Below are 24,794 nucleotides of genomic sequence, written 5' to 3'. Positions count from 1 at the left end.
CATTGATTTATGCTGAGCTGGCCTTTTAATATTTGCTTCTGAAAATTTATTTGCAAACAAATCAAGATCTTATCAAAATTTTGGCGTTGGTTTCACTCCAAACGCATGCACCATTTTTTTTTAATAAATTTTCTAAAATCAGTGCTTGTTCCGGCCGGTTGACCTGGGTACGTCTTTCTTTGCGACCTTGCCCGTCAGCTAGGGACACCTTCCTTCTGGTAACCTGTGAGCACCTGCAAAGAAGTGGACAAATGGGCGCCCTAGCGGCCGTTTGCACTCCGATGCTCAAGTCAGCTAACAAGGAACACCAAAACTCTACACCTCCGTATCGGAGCACCGTGGATGGCACTCTGAAGGTGGTAAAATGGACTGTGTATTGTGTGCTGTTTCTGGTTCTGGCAAACGATCCTTCTCTAGTCCCTTGTGCGTAACCTCAAGGTTCGAACAAACAACTAGAGTGTGTTATGTGGAATATTTGCCAAAAATTCGATCCCCTGCTTCGAACGCTCCAAAACCCTTTTAACGCCACCCTGCATTAGATACATCTTAAAGCGCATTTAAGGCGCTTTAAGGCGCATTTAACACGTTTCCTTAAAACCTTTAATGGGGGCATTTAAAGCGCTTTAAAGCATTTAAAGCGTTAACTGAAAAACATATCTGATGAGGAAACATTTAACGTTTCCTCATTTACTTTCTCTGCTAACTTCTCGTTGACTTACGATCTTTCTCTGACTTGATTACTACCACGCGTGGAGGGACCTCGTGGCGCCGTATCCAATCTTAGGGACATTACGTCGCACGAGTTCCCTTTTTCTCGAAGTGCCGCTAGCGCAGGGGGTGACATTCTGGGTGCCAACTCATGCTCCCCAGGTTTCAGTCACTTACCCTGGGAGTGTATCTACCTTCCTCTCGCACCATGCCCTTGGTTCGTCCCTGGGCATCACCTTCTCTTGGGTCGTATCTATCCCAGGGAGCACCCTAATGGCGCTAGTACCATGGCCTTGAAGCCACCTGTCTCTTCACTTTATTACCGTTTCTGAGCTAGGCGGGCCCGAAGCCCCGTGGCGTCACTCCCTCCATGGTCTTTCCTACCCGTGGGTATCGGGGAGTAACACTGCTGGTGGCTTGCTTGGCGACACCTTATCTTGACGACGCCTTGTTTAGGCGACGCCCTTCCTTAGCGACGCCTTATGTAGTTACTCTGTTGACCTCCTTTCCTTGGGCCCCTTCGTGTGGTCCCACCATATGTTGACCTTGGCCTCGACGTTTACTTTGACTTTGGTCAACGCCCGGGGACGGGACGGTACACAAGCCCCCCAGTCTTGAGCTGATGACTTGTCTTCAGCGAAAAGACTAAGGCCTCGCCCACGCCATCCACGTGGCACCTTGGCGACGTGTCATTCTTGCTGACGCGACATTCCCCGAACCATTGACGTGACATTCCCTGAGCAGTTGAAATGTTCTTAATGGCTGATGGGACATCCCCTGAATCGGGAAAAGTAACGCTTTTTGGGTCACGCTTAATCGCTCGCCACGTGGCCCATCATGCGGTCATCATCCAAAGCCTCTTGCGCTACCAGCGAGCGCCTAATACACGTGGCGTCATCAAACGGTCACCATCTGTTGCCTCTTGCGCTCCTGGTAACGTTTAAGTTACCCAAAACCCCGCGCTCGAAGCCACTGTTTCATCCACACTCTTCGCATTCTCGCATTGTTCACCTTCTTCGAGCTCTCTCTCTGCGATCTCCGTTCTCTCCTTCGCACTTCCGCTCCTCACCTACTCCGATACTCAAAGGTACGGTTTTTTCCACCCCTACTGACTCTCCCTCTTTACTGCATTACTGTGATGTATGGATGAACTGCCTGGGACTGTTTACTTTCTTGTATTCTCGTGTTGTTCTTGTGCCTCTTTGTTTCCCCCCATTCTTCTTTTTCTCGCATGGGTAGGGTTTGCCTAGGGTTTCTCTTTTTTCCCCTTTTCCTTCCTCGAACCCCCTTTCGCTGAACCCTTTCTTTTTCCTCATTCTTCAGCTCTTGATCTGATGGTGCGAAACAAAGCTACTACTACTCCACCACCCAGGTCCAACTACAAGGAGGAGTACCGATGGGCCTCCGACGAACTCTTTGCGGAGTGCTCTACATTAACCTCCGTGCAAGACGTTGAGGCCCACAGGGGGGACCCCACGCTCTACAATTTCAACGCCTTCCACAAAACCCACGACTCCCACATCTTCGTATGTCGTGTAAAGCCGAGGGAACCCGTTTGTGTGGACGAAAGGGCTACTGGGGGAAGTCCTTTCTTCTTTTTCTACCAAATGGTATTCAAGCGAGTGGGCCTGCGTCTCCCCTTTACTCCCTTCGAACGGGAGTTGCTTACTAAAATCAACACCGCCCCTGCCCAACTTCACCCCAACAGCTGGGCCTTCGTGAGGGGTTTTCAAATTCTTTGTGGGTATCTGGGCATCCCTTCCTCTGTGGATGTCTTTCTTCACTTTTTCGAGGTGAAGAAACAAGGCAAAAGCCTCTGGATGAGATTCTCTAGAGTTGTCGGTCACATCATCCTCACCCTCTTCCAAAACTCATTCAAGGGGTGGAAGGGGAAGTTCTTCAAGGTGCGTGCAACTAAATTCGATCCCACTGCACTGCAGGGCTTCCCCTTGTACTGGTCGGAGAAACCCATATCGACCAAGCCCCTGGCCTTGGATGAACTCGCCCCCGCCGACAGGGAGGTGTGCAAGGCCTTGGCTGGGCTCGGGGTGGTCTTCGACACCGCCAAGCTCATCGCCAACGAGTTCAATGCTCACGGCCTCTCCACCTATTTTGGTACTTGCTTTTGATTTCACCCCCTAGAACTTGTTTGTACTTTGCTTGGTCTCATTTGAATGTACTTGTATCGTATGAACCGTCGTGGTTATATGAACTTAGTTGCATCGCTTGAATCACTGTGGTTGCCTGCATGTGCTTAACTGCTGCTCCCATTCTGCCTCATCTGAATTAGTCTTTGCTTGGTTATTTTGACTGTCGCAGGTTTGGTAATGGCTTCTTCAAGGCGCCTCGCACTTGCCAAGTTTTTGAAGAAAGCAAAGTCCAACAAAGAAGGTGGGGACTCCGTCGCCCTCGACGTGCCGCCCACTACTCCCCCAGCTCCTGTCACCTACCTACCGACTCCACCATCTTCTCCCCAAACATGCCAAACACCTGCCTCTCCTCCTCCCATTGCTGCGATCCCACTGGCTGCGGCATCAACACATGCTCCAGCACGACCAGACAAAGGAAAAAGGGTGTTGGAGATAAACTCTGATAGTGAAGACTCAGGTTGCGCCCTGGTCTTCAAAAAGAGGAGACCTGTAAGGGTCCCTACTCTGCCCACTGCGTCTCCCGGTGGCGGGAACTCTCTGAGGGACGACCCTCCGAGCGCTACGTCGCCTTCGCCCCAAGTAGTCCAAGAAGAATAAGATGAAGGGGCCGAGTCGGTTCCCCCGCCGCTACCCCTGCCTGAAGCGGTTGTGGCTTCGGGTTCTGCACAATATCATCCACGTACGCTTGCACATTCCTTCCCAGCATTGGTGCAAGTACCCTATCCATCAACCTTTGGTACGTGGCCCCCGCGATCTTCAGCCCAAAGGGCATCACCTTGTAGCTGTAGCACGATCTCTCGGTCATGAAGGCGGTCTTCTCTTCATCCATAGGATGCATTTTTATCTGGTTGTACCCCGAGAAGGTGTCCAGAAAACTCAGCAACATACGCCCTGCAGCACTGTCGACCAGGGCGTCTATGCTTGGCAAAGGATACGAGTCCTTTGGGCAAGCCTTGTTCAGGTTAGTGAAGTCGACGCACATGCGCCACTTCCCATTGCTTTTCTTCACCAACACGACATTAGCCAACCCCTCAGGGTACTGGACTTCCCTGATATGGCCTGCGGCGAGGAGCTTCTATGTTTCATCCCTGATCGCCTCCCTCCTCTCCTCGTTAAACTTCCTTCTTCTCTACCGCACTGGTCTAACCTGGTTGTCCATTGCTAGGTGATGGCACAAGAAGTCGGGGTCGATTCCCGGCATGTCTGAAGCAGACCATGCAAAAGCATCCAGATGCCGTTCTATCACCTTGGCGATCTGGTCTTGGAGTTCAGCCTCCAAAGATCTTCCCAGCTTGAAGACCTTTCCCCCGATCTCCCTTTCGAGCCACTCCTCGACGGGTTTGGGTCGGGTTTCCCTGGCGATCACCGCCCTGGCGATTCCCAGTTCCCTCGCTTCCTCTGGGCGGTTCCTCACCTCTTCTTCCCGATCGGCGTTCTCCTCCCTTGCTTCGGCATCTACCATGACGACATCGCTACCGGCGGTCGCCTCCACCGACGTCGACCTGGGCTTCACACCGGGAGGCAGGGTGGTCGTGATGTAACTTACTGACCTCTTATTCTTCAGGCTATTCTCATAGCACTTCTTCGCTTCCTTCTGGTCAGATTTGATGGTGATCACCACCCCCTCCATAGACGGCAGCTTCACCTTCATGTGCCTGGTCGAGGGCACAGCTCCTATTCTGTTGAGTGTTGGTCTTCCCAACAGAATGTTATATGCTGAGGGAGCATTCACAACGAGGTACTTGATTTTCTCCGTCCTTGAGCCCGCCTCATCCGTGAATGTAGTTCTTAACTCGATGTACCCCCTAACCTCCACCTGATCGCCAGCGAACCCATACAAGCACCCTCCATAGGGCCTCAGTTGGTTAAGGGGTAGTTGCAGCTGTGTGAAAGTCGGTCAGAACATCACATCTGCCGAGCTTCCTTGGTCCACCAGTACCCTGTGGACCTTCCTCCCCGCTGTGACAAGCGAGATAACTATGGGATCGTTGTCATGAGGCACAACGTCCCTGAGATCTTCTCTTATGAACGTAATGTCCACATCTGGCGAGTGGTCCTCGAACATGTCCACCGTCATCACAGACCTTGCATACTTCTTCCTCTGTGATGTGGTGCATCCACCACCCGAGAAAGCTCCTGCGATGGTGTGGATCTCTCCATGAGTGGGCATTTCATGTTGCTGAGCCTTACCACCCGCCGACTGGGAGCTCGACCCGCCCCCCGTCCTCCTGTCTAGCAGGTAATCATTCAAGAAACCACTCTTGACCAGGTCGTCGAGCTGGTATCCCAGTGCCAAACACGAATCGACGATGTGACCAAAACTCTGGTGGAACTCGCACCAGGCGTCTGGTTTTGGTCCTAACACCTTGTCGCTCACTTTCTCAGGTGCCTTGAGCCTGGCTGCTATGTTGGGGATGGCGATCAGATCCGCCAACCCCATGACAAACTTATGCTTTGGCGGGCAGTTGTACTCCCTGGGGCGCCCTGGGCCCCTGCCCTTGTTTTTCCTTGGATCATAAGGATGGCGAGTCCTTTGATCCCTCTTGGCCGCCGCTGTCTCCAGCACCCTTTGCGGCTGGATCCTGGTCTGGGCACGCGGCCTAGCAGGGGCCACGCTCCCCCTCTTCTCGGCGACTTCACTCTCGGCGATGTAGGCCATCGCAAGTCGCCTAACCTCAGCAAACGTGGCGGGGTGTGCCCTGATCAGCGCCTCACAGAAAGGTCCCGGCAGCACGCCCTTTTTGAAGGCGTACACCAACATCTCCTCGTCTTTCGCAGGCGAGCGGACCATCTGTGCTCCAAAACGATTCAGATAGTCCCTGAGGGACTCTCCCTGGTATTGCCTTATGTCGAACAGGTCGTAAGACACCCTAGGTGGCGCCTTGTTCACGATGTACTGCTCGACGAAAAGCTTCGAAAACTGCTGGAAATTGGTTATGTGACCCGTAGGCAAGCTCATAAACCATTCCAGCGCTGTTCCCTGGAGCGTCCTCACAAACATTTTGCAATATACAGCATCCGAGCCTCCAGACAGCATCATCTGCGTGTGGAACGTGGTGAGATGTGCCTCAGGGTCCTCCACGCCGGTGAAAGTAGCCTTCACGGGTACCACGCTCGCAGGGATAGGCGTGTCTGTGATCGCCTGAGCAAATGGCATAGGGAAAACGCGAGGTGGCGACGACGGTGCGACCTCTTCAGCGACCGGGCGGCCTCTCTGCTCCTGAAGAGCTTGGCGCAACTCCTCAGTCACTTTGCTGAGCTCTTCATTCCTGGCCTGAGAGGCGACTAGGTCCTCATGCATCTTTGCCTGCCTCTATGCGCGAGGCCTCCACATTCGCCTACAGTGCACGCATGATCTCCATGGCGCCTTCAGCAGCAACTGGCACAACTGGACTTGAACGGTTGCTTCTCATCTTTCTCATGAAAACTCAGCAAACCAAAGTTCGACGAACAAAACCTCCTCCAGTGAACGATCGATCCAACAATCAACCGGTTAGAAATCCTCAAACTCCCTAAGGCCTCCGCAAACGCAACTGCAACAGCACGCCGATAGATTCGGACGTCGAAACCTTCACAGAAACTTGCAACTTCACCACAAAACCACCACTTCTCCAGCAAGCCCCCAATTCCCTAACCAGAAACGCAATCGAACAGAAACACACCGACGACCGATTGAAAACCGCGCGAACAGCAAGAAACTCCAAGAAAACCGATCGAAAGCTTGAACGAACGGTGGAAAACCTCGCTCCGCCGATTAAGACTCAAACAAACGGTAGAAACCTCGAATTCACCGAACAAAACTCGAACGAACGGTGGAAAACACGAATTTACCGAACAAAAGCTTGAATGAACGGCGGAAAATGGTTGCACCAGCACACAACCACACAGAAACTACCAAAAGTCCAAGAACTCACGCTGTGGATGGGGACAGGTTTTATACGGCCCCACGGTGGGCGCCTGATGATCCTGCTTGTTGACCAGAACGCAAGAGCCTTGCCTCGTCAAATCTGGATCGACTTTGCACCGTGCTAGCTTCCGTCCTTCACCTTGATTCACCTCAAGAACCTGCAAAAGACAGAACGGCGCCGCTGCGGCCGATCGCGCTCCGACGCTCAAGTCAGCGGCTGAACCACCAAAATACTAAGAGAAAACTAAGAACTTCAGGAACCGTGCAATGTTCTCTCTTAGCGTACTCAAGTTCTCGCAAGCGTAAAAGAAGTATTCTAAAACGCGCGTACCTCAGAAGTTCGTTAGGATCCCTTATATACCCGTGCGCTTTCTCTCTCCTGACAGTTACACATCTGGACACGTGGCTCGCATCCAGCTGTACACGTGTCACCATCTGGAGCATCCTTGACTTGAGCGTCACCTCTTACTCTTCAGGCTGTTCAACTGAGTTACTTATGCAGGAAGCAACTCAGCGTGTAGCTGCCTTGGAGCGCGATCTCTTCTGTGTGGCGAGTACGGGTGTCTTCATACACACCTTCCCTGTGGTCTCGCCGGTCGCCATTATATTCTACTTTACTTACTTCACCGGGCATGCTCGGGTAAGCTGCTCCCCGACCTCAACCTCTGGCCAGCTAGGGAATGAGCATCTGACGACTTCATCCTTTGCTTCGAAAGCCTGGAACAAGCTTTCCTGATCCTTCGGCGATGTCCTCCTCTCGGCGATCTCCGATCGCCTTGTCGCCTGGGTTCACATCCGGCGACTACGACATAGACTTGGTGACCGCCGGTTTAGGTACGCTAGAGATCGGGGCACGCCAACTTAACGACTGACGACTACACGATCCCCCGACTTCCTTCCCTTCTACCAGCCAGGTGTCCCGTTCAACACGCCTACATTATAGCTTGCTGCCACGTCATCTATTCCGACTACCTGGGCGGTACACTTGGCGACGCCTTATCTCAGCGACGCCTTGTTTAGGTGACGCCCTTCCTTGGCGACGCCTTGTCTTGGCGACTTCTTATGTAGTCACTCTGTTGACTTCCTTTCTTTGGGGCCCTTCGTGTGGTCCCACCATATGTTGACCTTGGCCCCAACGTTGACTTTGAATTTGGTCAACGCCCGGGGACGGGACGGTACACAAATCAATCTGCAGAGCGTCTATACTCGGGTAGTCGTTCTTACGCCGAGTTAGGGCATCCTACCTTGCCAGATACTTCCTTTACATCAATTTTATGCACATGGCGTCTATACTCGGTAGTCGTATTGACACCGAGCTAGGTCATCTTACCTGACACTAAATAACCAATTTACGCACAGGGGGCCTATACTCGGGTAGTTGTACTAACACCGAGCTAGGTCGTCTTATATGACACTTCGATCAATGGAATCACCAGACAAACTAGTCTCACAGGGCCCCAATGCTCGGATAGTCGTATTGACACTAAGCTAGGTCATCTTATCTGACACTTAGATTAAGGGAATCACTAGACAAACTAGTCTCACTAGGTGCCTATGCTCAGATAGTGGTACTGAAACTGAGTTAGGTCGACTTATCGTGTGCTAACTCAAATAAATCAACAAAACTAATGCACCATCTTTCAATAACAAATTTATCACTAGATGACCTCGTTAAAAAACCTCTTAAAGGGAAAAAGAGCATCACCTTAGTCATCACATTGTTAAAAAAGAAAGCATTAAAACAAAATATCTTAACTGAAGTAAAACTTGAGGTTTGCCACGTTCCACGTTTGAGGAATGGCTTCCCCCTCCAAGGTTTTCATATTATACGCTCCTTTCCCGAGCACCTCGACTACGTGAAATGGACAAGTCCACATTGGAGATAACTTGTTTTCTAACTTGTAGGGATGGGCCTTTCGCATCACCAAGTCGACAACCTTGAATTGTCGAGGTCCCGTCTTGGTCTTTTGCCTCAGTTCCACCCTTCTCTTTAAAGCCTCCAAGTTAATACAGGCATGTTCACGCACCTCATCTAACTAGTCCAGGTTCACCTTCCTTCCTTCATTAGATTCCGCAACAACGAAGCTTTGGAGCCAATGAGAGTTCTCTTGTATTTCTACTGGTATCATGGTGTCTGACCCATATACCAAACTAAAGGGCGTCTCTTTAGTTGTTGACTAAGGAGTGGTGTGATAGGCCCACAAAATTCTGGGAACTTCTTCTAACCAAGTTCCCTTTGCCTTTTCTAGCCTCCACTTCAACCCTCTCAATAGGACTCTGTTAGTTGATTCAACCTGACCATTCGTCTGACAATGTTCTACCGAGGCGAATATTTACTTTATCTTTAGCTCCGAACATATCTTACCCAACTGTTGACTAGCAAATTGGGTTCCATTGTCGAACACTAGGTGCCTCGAAATCCCAAACCGACACACAATGTTCTTCCACACAAAGTGTTGCACCTTGTGAACAGTTATCTGTGCCTTTGGCTCAGCTACAACCCACTTGGTGAAGTATTCAATGGCCACAATGAGATATTTCTTCTGACATATCACCAAAGGGAAATGACCTACAATGTCTATTCCCCATGTATGGAAGGGCCATGGGCTATAAATGGACCGCAGTTCCTCGGTTTACGTGTGGCACCAATCAATGTGCTTCTGACATTCCTCACAGCGTTGTACATATTTCGTGCAATCCTCCTTCATGATCAGCCAATAATACCCAGCTCGAATGACCTTCAACGAGAGAACTCGTCTTTGTATGTGACTACCGCAAATGCCTTCATGGAACTCAGTCATTATGCGGATGCACTGATCTCCACTTACACATGTGAGGATTGGGTGGGAATAACCGTGATGGAAAAGATTGCCATCTATCAGGGTATACCACCCTGCATTCCTTTTAACCATCTTGGCCTCCACAGGCTCGACAAGAAGTAGCCCATCAACTAGGTAACGCTTGTAAGGTATCAGCCAAGTCTCTATGGTGTCAACATGCAAAACTTCAAGAGACTCATCCCCCAATGACCCATAGGTGGTTATTCTTAGGACTTTCAAGATTTCTTGAATCATTGACCTCGACATTTTTCCCTTTCCTGAGCTGACCCATAAGACCTCCACGTGGCTGACCTCGGTCAATCCCTCTTTAGTTATCTTAGGTGAGTTTAATGTCTCATGGATTAATAACTTCTGGTAACCTCCCTTCCTTGAACTAGCCAATTTAGAAAACATGTTTGCTCGAGAGTTCTGCTCTCTGGGAACGTGAATGAGGTTGAAGGTAGAGAAGGTTGCTTTCAAGATCGTTACATACGTAAGATATGAGGCTAGTTGCGGATCCTTGGCCTGATACTCACCTGTGACTTGCCCAGTTACAAGCAACGAGTCACTCTTCACCAACAAACTCTAAGTTCCCAATTTCTTGGCTAGAAACATCCCTTCTATCAAGTCCTCGTACTCAGCTTGATTGTTGATTGTCTTAAACGTGAGCCTCAGGGCTTGCTCGATTAACAGTCTGATTGGTCCCTCTAAAATGACCCCGGTCCCACTCCCCTGTTGGTTGGAGGATCCATCGACCAAAAGAACCCACTAGAAGTCATTAAGATCGGGCTAGGTGTCCTTAGATGAAAGTTCTACCATGAAATCAATGTATACCTGACCCTTAATAGACCCTCGTGGTTCATACTGTATGTCAAAGTCGGATAACTCCATAGCCCAACGGACTAACCGATTTGCTACATCGAGCTTTTGAAGGACCTTGTGAATGGGAAAATCGGTCATCACGATCATGGTGAAGCTCTGAAACTAGTAGCGAAGTCGTCGAACTGTAAACGACACGACTAAGGTGGCTTTCTTGATAGCCTGATATTGAGTTTTCGGTCCCTGTAGTACATTAATCACAAAGTAGATTGGCTTCTAGAGCTTATCTTGATCTTGCAAAATGATCGAGTTGATCATCTGATTTGTAATCGCAAAATAAAGATGAATAGGGTACTTGGGACTAACTTACCAAGAACAGGGGGACTGGCCAAGTATTCTTTCAACATGGTGAAGGCTTCCTCGCATTCATTGGTCCATACAAAACGATTGTTCTTCTTGAGGTATTGGAAATAAGGATACCCTTTATCACCACTTGATAACAAGAAACGAGACAGGGCGACCATACGCCTAGTTAATTTCTGAACCTTTTTCACATAGGTTGCGCTCCTCATTCCAATGATTGCAGCGCATTTGTCGGGGTTCTCCTTTATTCCCTCTTCAGTTAGCAAGAAACCAAGGAACTTCCCTGCTTCTACCCCAAACACACTTATCTGGATTAAGCTTCAAATTGTACTTTGCTATTGTTGTGAATAGCTCTTCCAGGTCGATAATATATTAGTCCTTCTTTTCTGACGTGATGACCATGTCGTCTACATACGCCTGTACGTTTCGCCCGATCATTGGGGCGAGGATCTGATACATCAGCCTTTGATAGGTGGCGCCAGCATTCTTAAGGCCAAAGGGCATGAACTTATAGCAGTAGCTGGCGAACTCAGCCATAAAGCTTGTCTTGCTTTCATCCTTCGGGTGCATACGAATTTCGTTATACACCGAGAACGCATCCAGAAAGCTTAATAACCAACAACTTGAGGCATTGTCTCCCAAGGAGTCTATGCTCAGTAGGGGGTAGGAATCCTTGGGACAAACCTTGTTTAGATAAGTGAAGTCGACACACATTCTCCACTTCCCGTTGGTCTTCTTCACCAACACAACATTTTCCAGCCACTAAGGATATTAAATATCCCTTACATGGCCAGGAACCAACAACTTCCGAGTCTCTTCTTGGATGACAAGGCACTTATCCTCGTTGAATTTTCTCCTTCTCTGGACCACGGGCTTAACCCTTTCATCCATGGTAAGCCGATGACATGGAAAGTCTAGGTTTATCCTGGGCATGTTCGCGGATGACCATGCGAAAGCATCCATGTTCTCCAATATCACATCGACTATCTTATCTTCCAGCTCTTTGCCCAATGAGATGCTGAGCTTAAACTTCTTCCCTTTTATATCCCTTTCCTGAACCTCTCTAGCAGGTCCAGGTCCCCTGTCATTGACGATTTCCGCCTCCACAATCCATTATGACTCTCCTACTTAAACAGTGATTGCGTAAGTCCTTATTCTATTCTTCAAGCTACTCTCGTAGAATTTTCGCATTGTCTTCTGGTTGGAATTTATGGTAATCATTCCTTCCTCAAGAGAAGGCAACTTCATCTTCATATGGGCCGTTGAGGCTATCACACTTAACCTATTCAGGGAAGGTCGCCCCAAAAGCAAACTATAAGCGGAGGACGCGTTAACAACGATGTACCTGATGGTAATCGTCCTAACTGCGATGCTATCAGAGAAGGTCGTCCTCAGCTAAACGTACCCTCATACTTCTACCTGATCTCCCGTCAAGTTGACAAAACACCCATCATATGGCCTCAACTGGTCAGGGGATAACTCCAAACTGGTGAACGTTCCCCGGAACATTACATCAGCTAAGCTCCCTTGATGGATCAAGACTCTATGCACCTTCCTTCAAATAGTGACGATGGATATTGTACCGTCCCGTACCCGAGCGTTGACGAAGTCACGGTCAAAGTCAACGTAAAGGTCAAAGTCAACATAAAGCGTCGCCAAGGTAAGGCTTCGCCCGGGTAAGGCGTCGCCTAGCAGGGCATCGCTGAGATAGGGCGCCACCTAACTGGGTGTCGCCAAGATGGAGTGGCACAAGGGCAAGGTAACCACAGCGCTGCTCCCCGATACCCATGGGTAGGAAAGACCATGGAGGGGGCGACGCCGTGGGAAGGCCCCAAACCCTGGATAACCAGGGAACAGTAATAAAGAGGAGAGAAAGGTGGCTTCAAGGCCATAGTAACGACACCAGTGTAGGGCAGCCTGACTCGTGAAGTACCCCTGCCGCCCCAGAGACGCCTTTGGGACAGATACGACTCAAGAGGAAGGTCACGCCCGGGGTAGCCGGGTGCAGGGTACAAGAGAAAGGCAGATACCCTCTCAAAGTGAGTGACTGGATGATTGGGGGCATGAGTTGGCACCCAAAAAGTCACCCCTAGCGCAGTAGCACTCCCAGGCAGGAGGACTCACACGTAGAAACGTCCCCAGATGGGCAGAAACACCCCCAGTTGGGGTCATGGCGTCGTGAGGCCCTCCACGTGTACGACAGCCAGGTCAGAATAGAAACACCCTTTAGTCAGGTGCCAGGTAATTAAAGTCATTCAATACAGTTTCCGTTTCGAGCGTTCAGGTACTATAATGGCTCCCAAGCGTTTCAACGTCTTAAATGCGCTACGTTTTCTAATTATACATGCTGATTGAGTGCGTTACATTTGTGATTAAAGGCGCTTTAAGGCGCTTTAATTGCTTGGGTAGTGTAAATAGCGCTGAGAATGTTGGGAACGGGGTTGGAACCTTTGGCAAATTTACCAGAACTCTCTAGTTGCTTGCTCGTGCCTTCAGGTTACGTACAAGGGACTGGGGAAAGATCTTTGCCTGAGGGAGAGAACACACACACAATACACAGTTCTTTTTACCACCTTCAGAGTGCCATACACGGTGCTCAGAGACGGAGGTGCACAGTTTTGGTGTTTCTTGCTGGCTGACTTGAGCGTTGGAGTGCAAACGGCCGCTAGGGCGCCCCTTTGTCCTCTTTTTTGTAGGAATCCACAGGTAACCAGTGGGAAGGAGTCCCTAGTAGACGGTTGAGGTCGCGCACGAAGACGTCCCAGTCAACCGGACGGAACATTTGGCGCCCACCGTGGGGCCGATATAAAACATCAGTCCCATCACAAGTTCGAGAAAATCTACGAAGTTGCAGTAACGTTGGAGGAGGTTGGAGTGACAATGGCCCCCACCAGACGAAGTACAGCACGCGCAGCCCCAGCAGAACTATCCATGCAACAGGTCCTGGAGATAATGAGGGGGCTGCAGCAGGATATGGCGAAGTCGAAGCTGGAACAGGAATGCATGCAGGCAGATCTCGATGCCTCGCATGAGAGGAATGAGGAGCTCCACCGCGTGAATGAGGAGTTGCGCCGGGGCCTGAGAAATGATCGGGGGCGACATGGACATGACGAGATGGAGAACCATTCCCCACCAAGGGAGTTTTCCACTCCCTTCTCGCAGGAGATTCTAGATGCAGTGATCCCGAACACGTTCGCGGGGCCCAAGGTGATTTTCACCGGGATGGAGGACCCGGAGACGCACCTTGCTGCATTTCACACACAGATGGTCCTGGTAGGCGGTTCTGACACTGCCAAGTGCAAGCTCTTTATGAGCACCTTGACTGGGATGGCTATGGACTGGTTCATCAGCCTCCCGGACGGTCATATCACATCTTTCCGCCAATTGTCACGATTGTTCACGGAACAATACTTAGCAAACAAGGCCCCGCCGCCGGTCTCCTACGATCTGTTTGATGTGAAGCAGTATCAAGGGGAGACCCTAAAGGAATACATCAATCGCTTCGGGGCCCAGGTCGTGAAGGTTGGTACGACAGAGGAGCCTATGATCGTGTACGCGTTCGTGAAAGGCGTATGCCCCGGTCCTTTTGGAGAATCCATCATTCGCAACCGCCCTAGGACTTTCGCTGAGCTACGGCGTAGGGCGGTAGAGCATATTGCTTCTGAGGGGGAGGTGTGCGTGAAGCGCACCAGCGTGAGGGGACCGGCGCGAGCTCAACCCGTCAGGGTCAATGAGACCACGACGGGAAGAAAGAAGCCAGATGCGAGACGCCCCTACGAGGCCAGAAAGCCCCAGCCCCGGGGTCCAGCGGGAGGCGATCGCCCGGCCAGAGAAAGAGCAAGACCGGCGAGGTACAATTTTGTGGTGGAGCTGAAGGACCTGATCGTCGTGCCTAATATAGCCGAGAGGCTGAGGCGACCGGCGAAGACTGACAAGGTGTTAGGGCCTCGCAAAGACTCTTGGTGCGAGTTCCACGAGGCTTTCGGGCACCACATTGATAACTGCTTGTCGTTGGGTTACCAGCTAGATGAGCTGGTGAGAACTGGGTTTTTGAAGGATTATGTCGCGGAGCCCACAACGACCGCCACCTTGCCGCCGCCGGCGGAAGAACCAGCACACGAGATGCCTGTGCTTGGCGAGGTCCACACCATTGCCGGAGGTTTTTCCGGCGGGGGACCCACCACCTCCCAGCGGAAGAAATACGCGATGGGGGTCAATTCAATCGAAGAGAGACTCTCGGGTGAGCCATGGGAGTCGGATCTCGTGTTCACGAGAGGAGATCTCCGAGATGTGGTACCCCACGACAACGACCCCGTTGTCATCTCAGTCGTCACAGCCGGAAGAAAGGTGCACAGAGTGCTTGTCGACCAAGGAAGTTCGGCAGACGTCATGTTCTTGTCGACATTTAATAAGTTACGGTTGTCCCCCGACCTGTTGAGGCCCTACACGGGGTGCCTGTATGGGTTTGCGGATAACCAGGTGGAAGTCCAAGGTTACCTGGAGTTGAAGACTACGTTCACGGATGGAGAGGCCTGCCGTACCGAAAGCATCCGGTACCTGGTCGTGAACGCCAACTCCGCCTACAATATTTTGCTGGGCAGGCCGGCGTTAAACCGTTTGAACGCGATGTCCTCCACACGCCACATGAAGATGAAGCTGCCGGACCTCAGTGGCAAGGTGATAGTCATTAAGTCAGACCAGGAGGAGGCAAGGAAATGCTATGAGAACAGCCTGAAAACGAAGAGAGGCGTGTTCATGGTATATGAACGTCCGCCGAGCGCGGACACGACGATGATTGAGGCGACGCCCGCTGGGTCGACGCCTAATGAGGCCATACCGGCGAGGGCGATGCCTGAAGCAGATGCACCTATGGAGGAAGGCCCTGACGACGTGGCGCCCGTGGAAGAGGCGGCGCCCGTCGAGGATGATAGCAGGGAACAGCCAGCGGCTAACGCCGTAGAAAGGGAGATTGACGGCAAGACATTCAAGTTAGGAAGTTTGCTGAGCCCAGAAGAACAGGAAGGGGTGGCAGAAGTGATTTCGCGCCACCTGGATGCCTTCGCATGGTCCGCCTCGGATATGCCCGGCATCGACCCCGATTTCCTGTGTCACCACCTCAGCATGGACGCCACGGTCCGCCCCGTGCACCAGAGAAGGAGAAAGTTCAATGAGGAGCGACAGCAGGTGGTGAAGGACGAAACGCAGAAGTTGTTGAGGGCTGGCCACATCAGGGAGATTCAATACCCTGAGTGGCTTGCCAATGTCGTCTTGGTGAAAAAGGCGAATGGAAAGTGGAGGATGTGCATGGACTTCACGGACTTGAATAAGGCGTGCCCAAAGGACTCGTACCCGTTGCCCAGCATCGACGCCTTGGTAGACAGTGCGTCCGGTAGCAAGGTGCTGAGTTTCCTAGACGCCTTCTCAGGGTACAACCAGATCAAGATGCACCCAAGAGACGAGAACAAAACTGCATTCATGACTGAGACCTGCAGTTACTGCTATAAGGTGATGCCTTTTGGGCTGAAAAACGCGGGCGCCACATACCAGAGGTTAATGGATAAGGTCCTGGCACCCATGCTCGGGAGGAATGTGTACGCCTATGTAGACGACATGGTGGTGGCGTCGCAGGATAGGGCGCAGCACATGGCGGATCTGGAGGAGTTGTTCGTCACAATATCCAAGTACCGCCTCAAGTTAAACCCTGAGAAGTGTGTTTTCGGGGTAGAGGCCGGTAAGTTCTTGGGTTTTATGCTCACAGAGAGGGGGATAGAGGCGAACCCCGACAAATGCGCAGCGATTATCGCCATGCGAAGCCCGACGTCGGTAAAGGAGGTGCAACAGCTGACAGGGCGGATGGCGGCGCTCTCGAGGTTTGTTTTCGCCGGGGGAGAGAAGGGGCATCCATATTTCCAGTGCCTCAAGAGAAACAGTCGCTTTGCATGGACTGATGAATGCGAAGCGGCTTTCATTAAGCTAAAGGAGTACCTGGCGACGCCACCGGTCCTCTGCAAACCGGTGATGGGAGTGCCCCTCCGGTTACATTTTACTGTAACGGAGCGGGCTATCAGTTCTGTGTTAGTCCAGGAGCAGGACCAGAATCAGAAGCCCATCTATTTTGTAAGCAAGGCATTACAAGGAGCTGAGACGAGATACCAAGCGCTGGAGAAGGCAGCGCTAGCGGTAGTGTTTTCTACCAGGAGGCTCCGTCATTACTTCCACAGCTTCACGGTGGTGGTGATGACAAACCTCCCTATACAGAAGGTGCTGCAGAAGCCTGATGTGGTGGGAAGAATGGTGCGCTGGGCGGTAGAACTGTCAGAATTCGACATCCAGTATGAGCCTAGAGGATCCATCAAAGGGCAGGTGTACGCAGATTTTATAGCGGAACTTTCGCCCGGAGGTGAGCAAGAGGTGGAAGTGGGTTCGCAGTGGCTGCTCTCGGTTGATGGCTCTTCCAACCAACAAGGGAGCGGTGCGGGAATAGTCTTGGAGGGACCCAACGGCATACTGATTGAGCAAGCTCTGCGTTTCGCCTTTAAGGCAAGTAACAATCAGGCGGAGTATGAAGCCCTGATAGCAGGAATGCTCCTGGCCGAGGAGATGGGCGCGCAAAACCTCCTGGTGAAAAGCGACTCCCAGCTGATTACGGGGCAGGTGTCGGGTGAGTTCCAGGCAAAGGACCCACAGATGGCGGCGTATCTGAAATACGTCCAGTTGTTAAAGGGAGCATTCAACGCTCTTGAGCTGATACATGTCCCGAGGGAGCAGAATGCCAGAGCTGACCTGCTTGCAAAGCTGGCCAGCTCAGGCAAGGGGGGTAGACAGAGGACAGTGATCCAAGAGACTCTCAAAGCTCCGCGTAGATTCGTGGAAGACAACAGGGTGGATGTCCTCCAGATTTATACAACAAGGGGAAGGCCGAGGAGTCATTGCTCTTTGACCCAAGATACGCAGAGGGTGCCCCGCATCAGCACGTACGCTGATGTGCCCGAGGGAGAGCAAATGCAGGTATGCGTTTTGACCGAGGGAGACACCTGGATGACGCCCTACAAGCGATACCTGGCGGATGGGGCTCTCCGAGTGGAGCCTGAAGAGGGTAAAAAGGTCAAAAGAAATGCCGCAAGATATACTCTAGTGGATGGGGTGTTGTTCAGGCACGGCTTCACTCACCCTATCCTAACGTGCGTAAGTGGCGACGAGTGCACCAGGATAATGGCGGAGCTACACGAAGGCATCTGCGGGAGCCATGTAGGGGGAAGGTCCCTAGCCTCTAAGGTAATACGCGCAGGTTTCTTCTGGCCAACAGTAAAAGAGGACTGTGCACGACACGCCCAGCGGTGCAGGCAATGCCAAAAGCACGCCGACTGGCACAAGGCGCCGCCAGAAGAATTGCGATCCATATACAGCCCGTGGCCTTTCCACACATGGGGAATCGACATCCTGGGCCCGTTCCCACTGGCAATCAGGCAGATGAAGTATTTGATCATCGCCACCGAATACTTCACCAAGTGGATAGAGGCAGAGCCCGTAGCACAGATCACTGCGCACAAGGTACAGCATTTTGTGTGGAAGAACATTGTGTGCCGCTTTGGCGTACCTAGGCGCTTGATATCCGATAACGGGACCCAGTTTGCCAGTCAGCAGTTGAGAAATCTGTGCGCTGAGGTAGGAATCAAACAAGTGTTCGCATCGGTTGAACACCCCCAGACCAACGGACAAGTGGAGTCAGCAAACAGAGTTCTGCTGAGGGGGTTAAAGAGAAGGTTAGAGAAAGCCAAAGGGGCGTGGGCGGAAGAGGTACCAAGGGTCGTATGGGCATACCACACCACGCCCCAATCCTCTACTATGGAGACGCCTTTCAGTTTGGTGTACGGGTCGGACGAGATGATTCCGGTAGAAATACATGAAAGCTCACCACGTTTTCAAAACTTTGTGGTGGAGGAATCCAATGAAGAAAGGCGGGTAAACCTGGATCTACTAGACGAGGCCAGGGAAGAAGCCAGAATAAAAGCTGAAGCAGTGAAGAGAAGAGTAGAATGACAATACAGCTCTAAGGTAAAGCCGCGGCAGTTTCAAATTGGCGACCTGGTTATGAGGAAGGCTCACCCATACGAGTTGGAGAATAAGCTGTCTCCCAAGTGGACCGGACCCTTCAGAGTTATCGAGGCTAAGGGCAACGGGTCGTATAACTTAGAGACCTTGGAGGGGGGTCCCATCCCACGCAGCTGGAATGCAGCCAACTTAAAATTTTATTTTAGTTGACTTATGTAAACAGCCATGTAACAATTTAGTTGAAGGGGACACTCTTTTTCCCTCTCGGGGGTTTTTTAATGAGGTCACCCAAATAAAAGAAAAAAACCAGTTGGAGAAAAAGAAGTGCCTTGGTTTTCAGCCTTTATCTTTCTCCGTTTAAAGTGATGTGAAAGGCGTATGGCCCGCCGGTAACGCAAGAGTCGAGCGATGGGAGCGAACGCTGGAAGAACCCTTCGTGAGAAGAGAAAGGGTGCAAGAAGAAAGGGTGCAAGAAGAGAGAGTGTAAGTAGGGTACGAAGAGTGCAGAAAGGATGAGAACAGCTTCAGAGTTTGAAGAGTTAAATAAAGCGGTTAGAGCGCCAAACGACGCAAGCAGAAGTATGGCAGTTAGAGCATTGAACGACGCGAATGGATGCACAGCACGATCGAGCCACGTGGCAGCAGATGGAAGGATGACCCTGGCATCCCTGGTTAAACTCAGAACACGTCATATCGACGGAATGCCCAGTGGTACGATGCGCCGTCGAAAGTGGATCAGGGGCACAGTGGGAGTCAGGATCAAATCGAATGACTGAACGTCCCATCAGCCATACAAGGAGCGCCACGTGGATCAAGTCGAATGACTGAACGTCCCATCAGCCATACAAGAAGCGCCATGTGGATGGCACGGGGAGAACCTTGAGCTCTTCGCTGTCCCCAGGCGTCGACCAAGTTCAAGGTCAAAGTCAATGTCAAGGAAAGGACGACGCCAGCATGAGACGCTCGAGGCGTCGCCTGGGAAGACATAAAGGGCGACGCCGGCGTGAGACGTCGCGGGCGTCACCCACCAAAATATCAGCGAGGTTGCCTCCCCGATACCCACAGGTAGGAAAGACTGTGGAGGGAGACGAAGTCGAAGAGGGCAAAGTTAGTTACTGGCGTCGCCTCCCCGATACCCACAGGTAGGAAAGACTGTGGAGGGAGACGAAGTCGAAGAGGGCAAAGTTAGTTACTGGCGTCACCTCCCCGATACCCACAGCTAGGGAAGACTGTGGAGGGAGATGAGACCGCCAAAACGCCAGCGAATCACTGACAGGGCGTTCCCCGATACCTATGGGAAGGAAAGACCATGGAGGGAACGACCCCCCTCCCCTCCAAAACACTCGGCATTTCAGACACCCGAGGGCGTCACGGCGCTGCTGTAGCGGGCCTCTCCTTAGGCGTGGGCGTTGGGCGTTAAGAGTTAAGGAAAGGACCGTTTGGGTGTTAGAGATACCCCGTGGACGATACGGCTCCACTAGGTGAGCCACTCCATGGGCGTGGGCACTGGCGCGTGACCTTTCCCGAGCATACAAGTGAAAGAAGCGGGTATAATACGAGTAAGACAACCGAAGCACGCGGAGGCAAAGAATGAGAATAAAATCACACAGGCAGAATTCTATGTCGCGAGGACACGAAAATAATCATACAAAAACCCAGAGTTGTAACAAGCGTGCGGACAGTTTAAAAAATTACAAGTTTAACAGAGAGAGAGTCAAAAACAAAGATAAAGTGTAAAAGGAGTAAAAGCTTGAAAGGTAAAAGTGGCTGGTGAGAGACAGCGATTCAGTCATCCAAGTCCATAGGCACGACCTTCCCGTCGACGACATGGTGTGTGGGGTCGCAGTTTGAAATGTTGATGCCAGGGTTCTCGCGGGACGCCTGAGTCAGAGCCTCTTGGAAGCCCTATTCAAACGCGCCCGCCATCTCCCCAGTCAATTCTTGGACCTCCCCCTCTAGTTCCGCAACCCTAGAGTCCTTGGATATCAGTTGCTTCTCCAGAAATTCCTTCTCCACGCGGAGCTTGTTAGCCTCAGCTTGGAGAAGGCTCAAGGCTTCAACCTTCGCAGCCAAGGCGTCCTCTCTCTCACCTAGCTTCTGCCTCCAAGCAGCATCCAGCTCTTCAAGTTTTCTTCGCTGCACGTCGGAAGCAAGAGCCGCCTCTTGGAGGCCAATGTTTTGGATTTGATAGGAGGTGAGCTGGGATAGTTGATCGGCATGCGCCTGTTCCAGTTCTCGCGCGTACGCCTTAGCCCCCCTACCCTCGTGGGCCAGTTTTAGCAAAGATTGGGAAGCTTCCTCCTTGAGCCCCCAGTTTTGTTTCTCCTCCTTCAACGCCCCCACCTCTTGTCTCAGCTTGCGGAGAGCCTCCCTCCCTTTGATAGCGTTTCGAGCCTGGGTGCGCCACTTGAGTGCCACCGCCAGAAATGCCCCCATATAATAAGGCATGCCTCCCCCCTTTTGAGGATCAGTTGGCGACATTCCTTCGGTGAAACCCTGCGTCAACTCCCTATGGACGGGGCGAGGAATTCGGGGTTTGCGGGAAGTCGAAGCAGGGACTGGTGCAGGAGGAGCGGAGCCCGAGGCCTCAACTGCGTCACGATGCAACGGCGAGAGCGCGGGAACTGAGTCAATCCTTTCTTCTCGTTCCTCGTGGGCTAGTGGAGGTGGAGGTGATGTAGCACTAGGAGGGTCGTCCCTGAGAGAGCTCCCACCACCAAGAGACACGGCTGAGGGGGCAGGAAGGCCCGTAGCCCTCCTCTTATGGGAAACCAGGGCAGTACCCGAGTCTTCGCTGTCAGAATCTACTATCAGCACCCTTTTCCCTTTGTTGGGGCGTGCTGGGGCAGGGGTCGACGCCATGGCTAATGGAACCGCGGCAATGGGAGGAGGAGAAGTAGACGGTGGAGGAATCGGCAGGGAAGCGACGGTGGGCACATCAGAGGCGGCGGCGTCCCCACCCTCTTTGGCAGATTTTGCCTTCTTCAAAAATTTGGCAAGAGCAAGCCGCCTCGAAGAAGTCATCACTGAACTTGCAACAGCGAAGCATAGTAGAGCAAAGATTAATTCAGATAAAGCAGAAGGGGAGTGTTATAACCAGACACGCGCACATAACCACAAGGGTTCAAGCAAGCAAATGAATCCGTATAACCACAACAGCTAATGCAGTGTAAATAATCAAGGGCAGATACCAAAGTAGGTAGAGAGCCCATGGGCGTTGAATTCGTTTGCGATGAGTTTGGCGGTATCGAAGACTACCCCCAGCCCCGCCAAGGCTTTGCACACGTCCCGATCGGCTGGGGTAAGCTCATCCAAAGCCAGGGCCTTCATGGTTATGGGCTTATCCGTCCAGTATAGGGGAAAGCCCTCTAGGACGGTAGGATCGCGCTTGGTCGCACGTACTTTGAAGAACTTCCCTTTCCATCCTTTGAACGAATTTTGGAAGAGCGTAAGGATGATGCGCCCGGCGATGCCAGAAAAGCTCATCCATAGGCTCTTCCCCTGTTTCTTTACCTCGAAAAAGTGAAGAAAAACGTCTACGGAAGAGGGGACACCTATATATCCGCAGAGAATCTGAAACCCCCTTACGAAAGCCCAGCTGTTGGGGTGGAGCTGGGCTGGGGCGGTGTTTATCTCTGTAAGCAGTTCCTTCTCGAAGGAAGTAAGAGGCAGACGCAGACCCACTCTCTTGAGTACCATTTGATAAAGGAAGAAGAAGGGGCTTCCCCCAGTGTCTCTTGAGTCCACACAAACGGGTATCCCAGGTCTCACCCGGCATACCAGGACGTAGGAGTCGTGATTTTTATGGAAGGCGTTGAAATTATAAAGCGCATGATCCCCCCCTGTGGGCCTCCACGTCCTCAACAGAGTTTAGGGTGGAGTATTCGTCGAGGAGATCGTCGGGGGCCCTGTCGTATTCACCTTTATAGTAAAACTCAGGGAGCGGGGGAGGCGCGGCGGTCTTAGTTTTCGCCATTGATGCCAGAGCTGAAGATCAAAAGAGAAAGAAAGGGTTCAGAGAAAAAGGGTTGGGAGAAGAAAAGGGGAAAAAATGGAAGAATCCTAGGAGAACCCTACCCACACGAGAGAAAAGAGGAACGAGAGGAACGAAGAAGCATACAAACGATATCCAAAGAAATGCAGTAACATGGACAGTCCCAGGCAGTTCATGTAGTAAAGGGAATCATCAAGGAGAGGAAAAACCGTACCTTTAGGGGTTGAAGGGCGTGGAGAGCGGAAGCACGAAAGAGCAGGGGTCGCGAGAGAAGGGATTCAAAGAAGATGAACAGTGAGGAAAGGCAGAGAAAGTGGATGTAACAGTGGTTCCAAGCGCGGGGTTTGGGTAACTTCAACGTTACGAGGAGCGCGAGGGACAACAAATGGTGACCGTGCGATGATGCCACGTGTTGCAGGATTAAGCGCTTAAGGGGAGCACAAGAGGTTCTTAAGGATGACCGCGTGATGAACCACGTGGCACGCGATTAAGCGTGACCCCAAAAAGCGTTGCTTTCCCCGTTCCAGAGGATGTCCAATTAACCATTAAGAGCACCCCAAGGGTTCGGAGAGCGTCACGTCAATGGTTTCAAGGTTGCTACGTCAGCTAGAATGACACGTTGCTGGGTGCCAGGTGGATGGCGTGGGCGAAGCCTTAGTCTTTTCGCTGAAGACAAGTCATCAGCTTAAGACTGGGGGGCTTGTGTACCGTCCCGTACCCGGGCGTTGACGAAATCAAGGTCAAAGTCAACGTAAAGCGTCGCCAAGGTAAGGCGTCGCCCGGGTAAGGCGTCGCCTAGCAGGGCATCGCCGAGATAGGGCGCCGCCTAACTGGGTGTCGCCAAGATGGAGTGGCACAAGGGCAAGGTAACCACAGCGCTGCTCCCCGATACCCATGGGTAGGAAAGACCATGGAGGGGGCGACGCCGTGGGAAGGCCCCAAACCCTGGATAACCAGGGAACAGTGCTGAATGACTGAAACTGTGTGACTAGAACTGTGTTGCCCTAATTGCCTTGTGCTCACTGTGAGTGCGTCGTCAAGACAACTAGGGTTTTCTCTGTGTATCTGTGTGTATTAGGCTAAAATTCTCCTCCTCTTCAAATGCTCCCAAGGTCCCTTTTTATACACCTCTCATCTTTAAAGCGCGTTAAAGCGTATTGAAAGCGTATAAAAACATTCCTTGGAACATTCGAATCTTAACTGAATTAACGCGTACCTTGGCAAACTTTCACTGAAACCTTTAATGAGCATGTGTGCCTTGCCACGTGCCCTTCTGACTTGATCGTTATTCTGTGTAGAGGGTCCCACAGCGCCGCAACCCAACTTGATTTGATTCCACTAGCACAATTAGAATGATTCTTGACATTCTTAGGAATCATCTTGAGTTGGTTAAGAGCTAGGCACTTTATCATAGAAATGGATCAAGGTTCTATGAACAAGAACTCACCAAAACTAGTGCCAAAACACAAACTCATATAGAAGATCCAATTATTGTCAAATTGAACCGAACAAAAAGGCACAAAAGCTAAGCAAACTGAATTTGAAAGCTGGAAATTAAATTGAACCGAACAAAACTTGGAAAAAGAAGAGAATAAGATGAAGAACAGCAAGGAACATAAAAGAACCGAAGCTACACAAATTAAATATGAAAAAGACGAACCAAAAACAACAAAGAAACAAGCTAAGACAAGGAATTAACAAAGAAGAAAGGAAGGAGAAAAGAATTGCTCATGAAGATGGATGTATGATGAATGATCACGCCACTAGAAGTGTGGTTGCTCCTAGATGAGTGTGCTGCCGCCACTTAAGGACACCATGGATCCTTCAAGATAAGACTAGAGAAGAAGGCTCAAAAGCTCTCCAATGCTCACTCCAATTTTGAGTATAGTTTCTTTAGATAAATTCCAATCTGAATTTTACAAAGGGAGCACCTCTATTTATAGCCTAAGGTGCTGAAATGCAAGCTACACAAATTCAAAAAG

The sequence above is a fragment of the Phaseolus vulgaris genome, chromosome 2 (genome assembly GCF_000499845.2).
Source record: "Phaseolus vulgaris cultivar G19833 chromosome 2, P. vulgaris v2.0, whole genome shotgun sequence".
Classification (NCBI taxonomy): Eukaryota; Viridiplantae; Streptophyta; class Magnoliopsida; order Fabales; family Fabaceae; genus Phaseolus; species Phaseolus vulgaris.
This window is presented reverse-complemented; position numbering follows the sequence as displayed.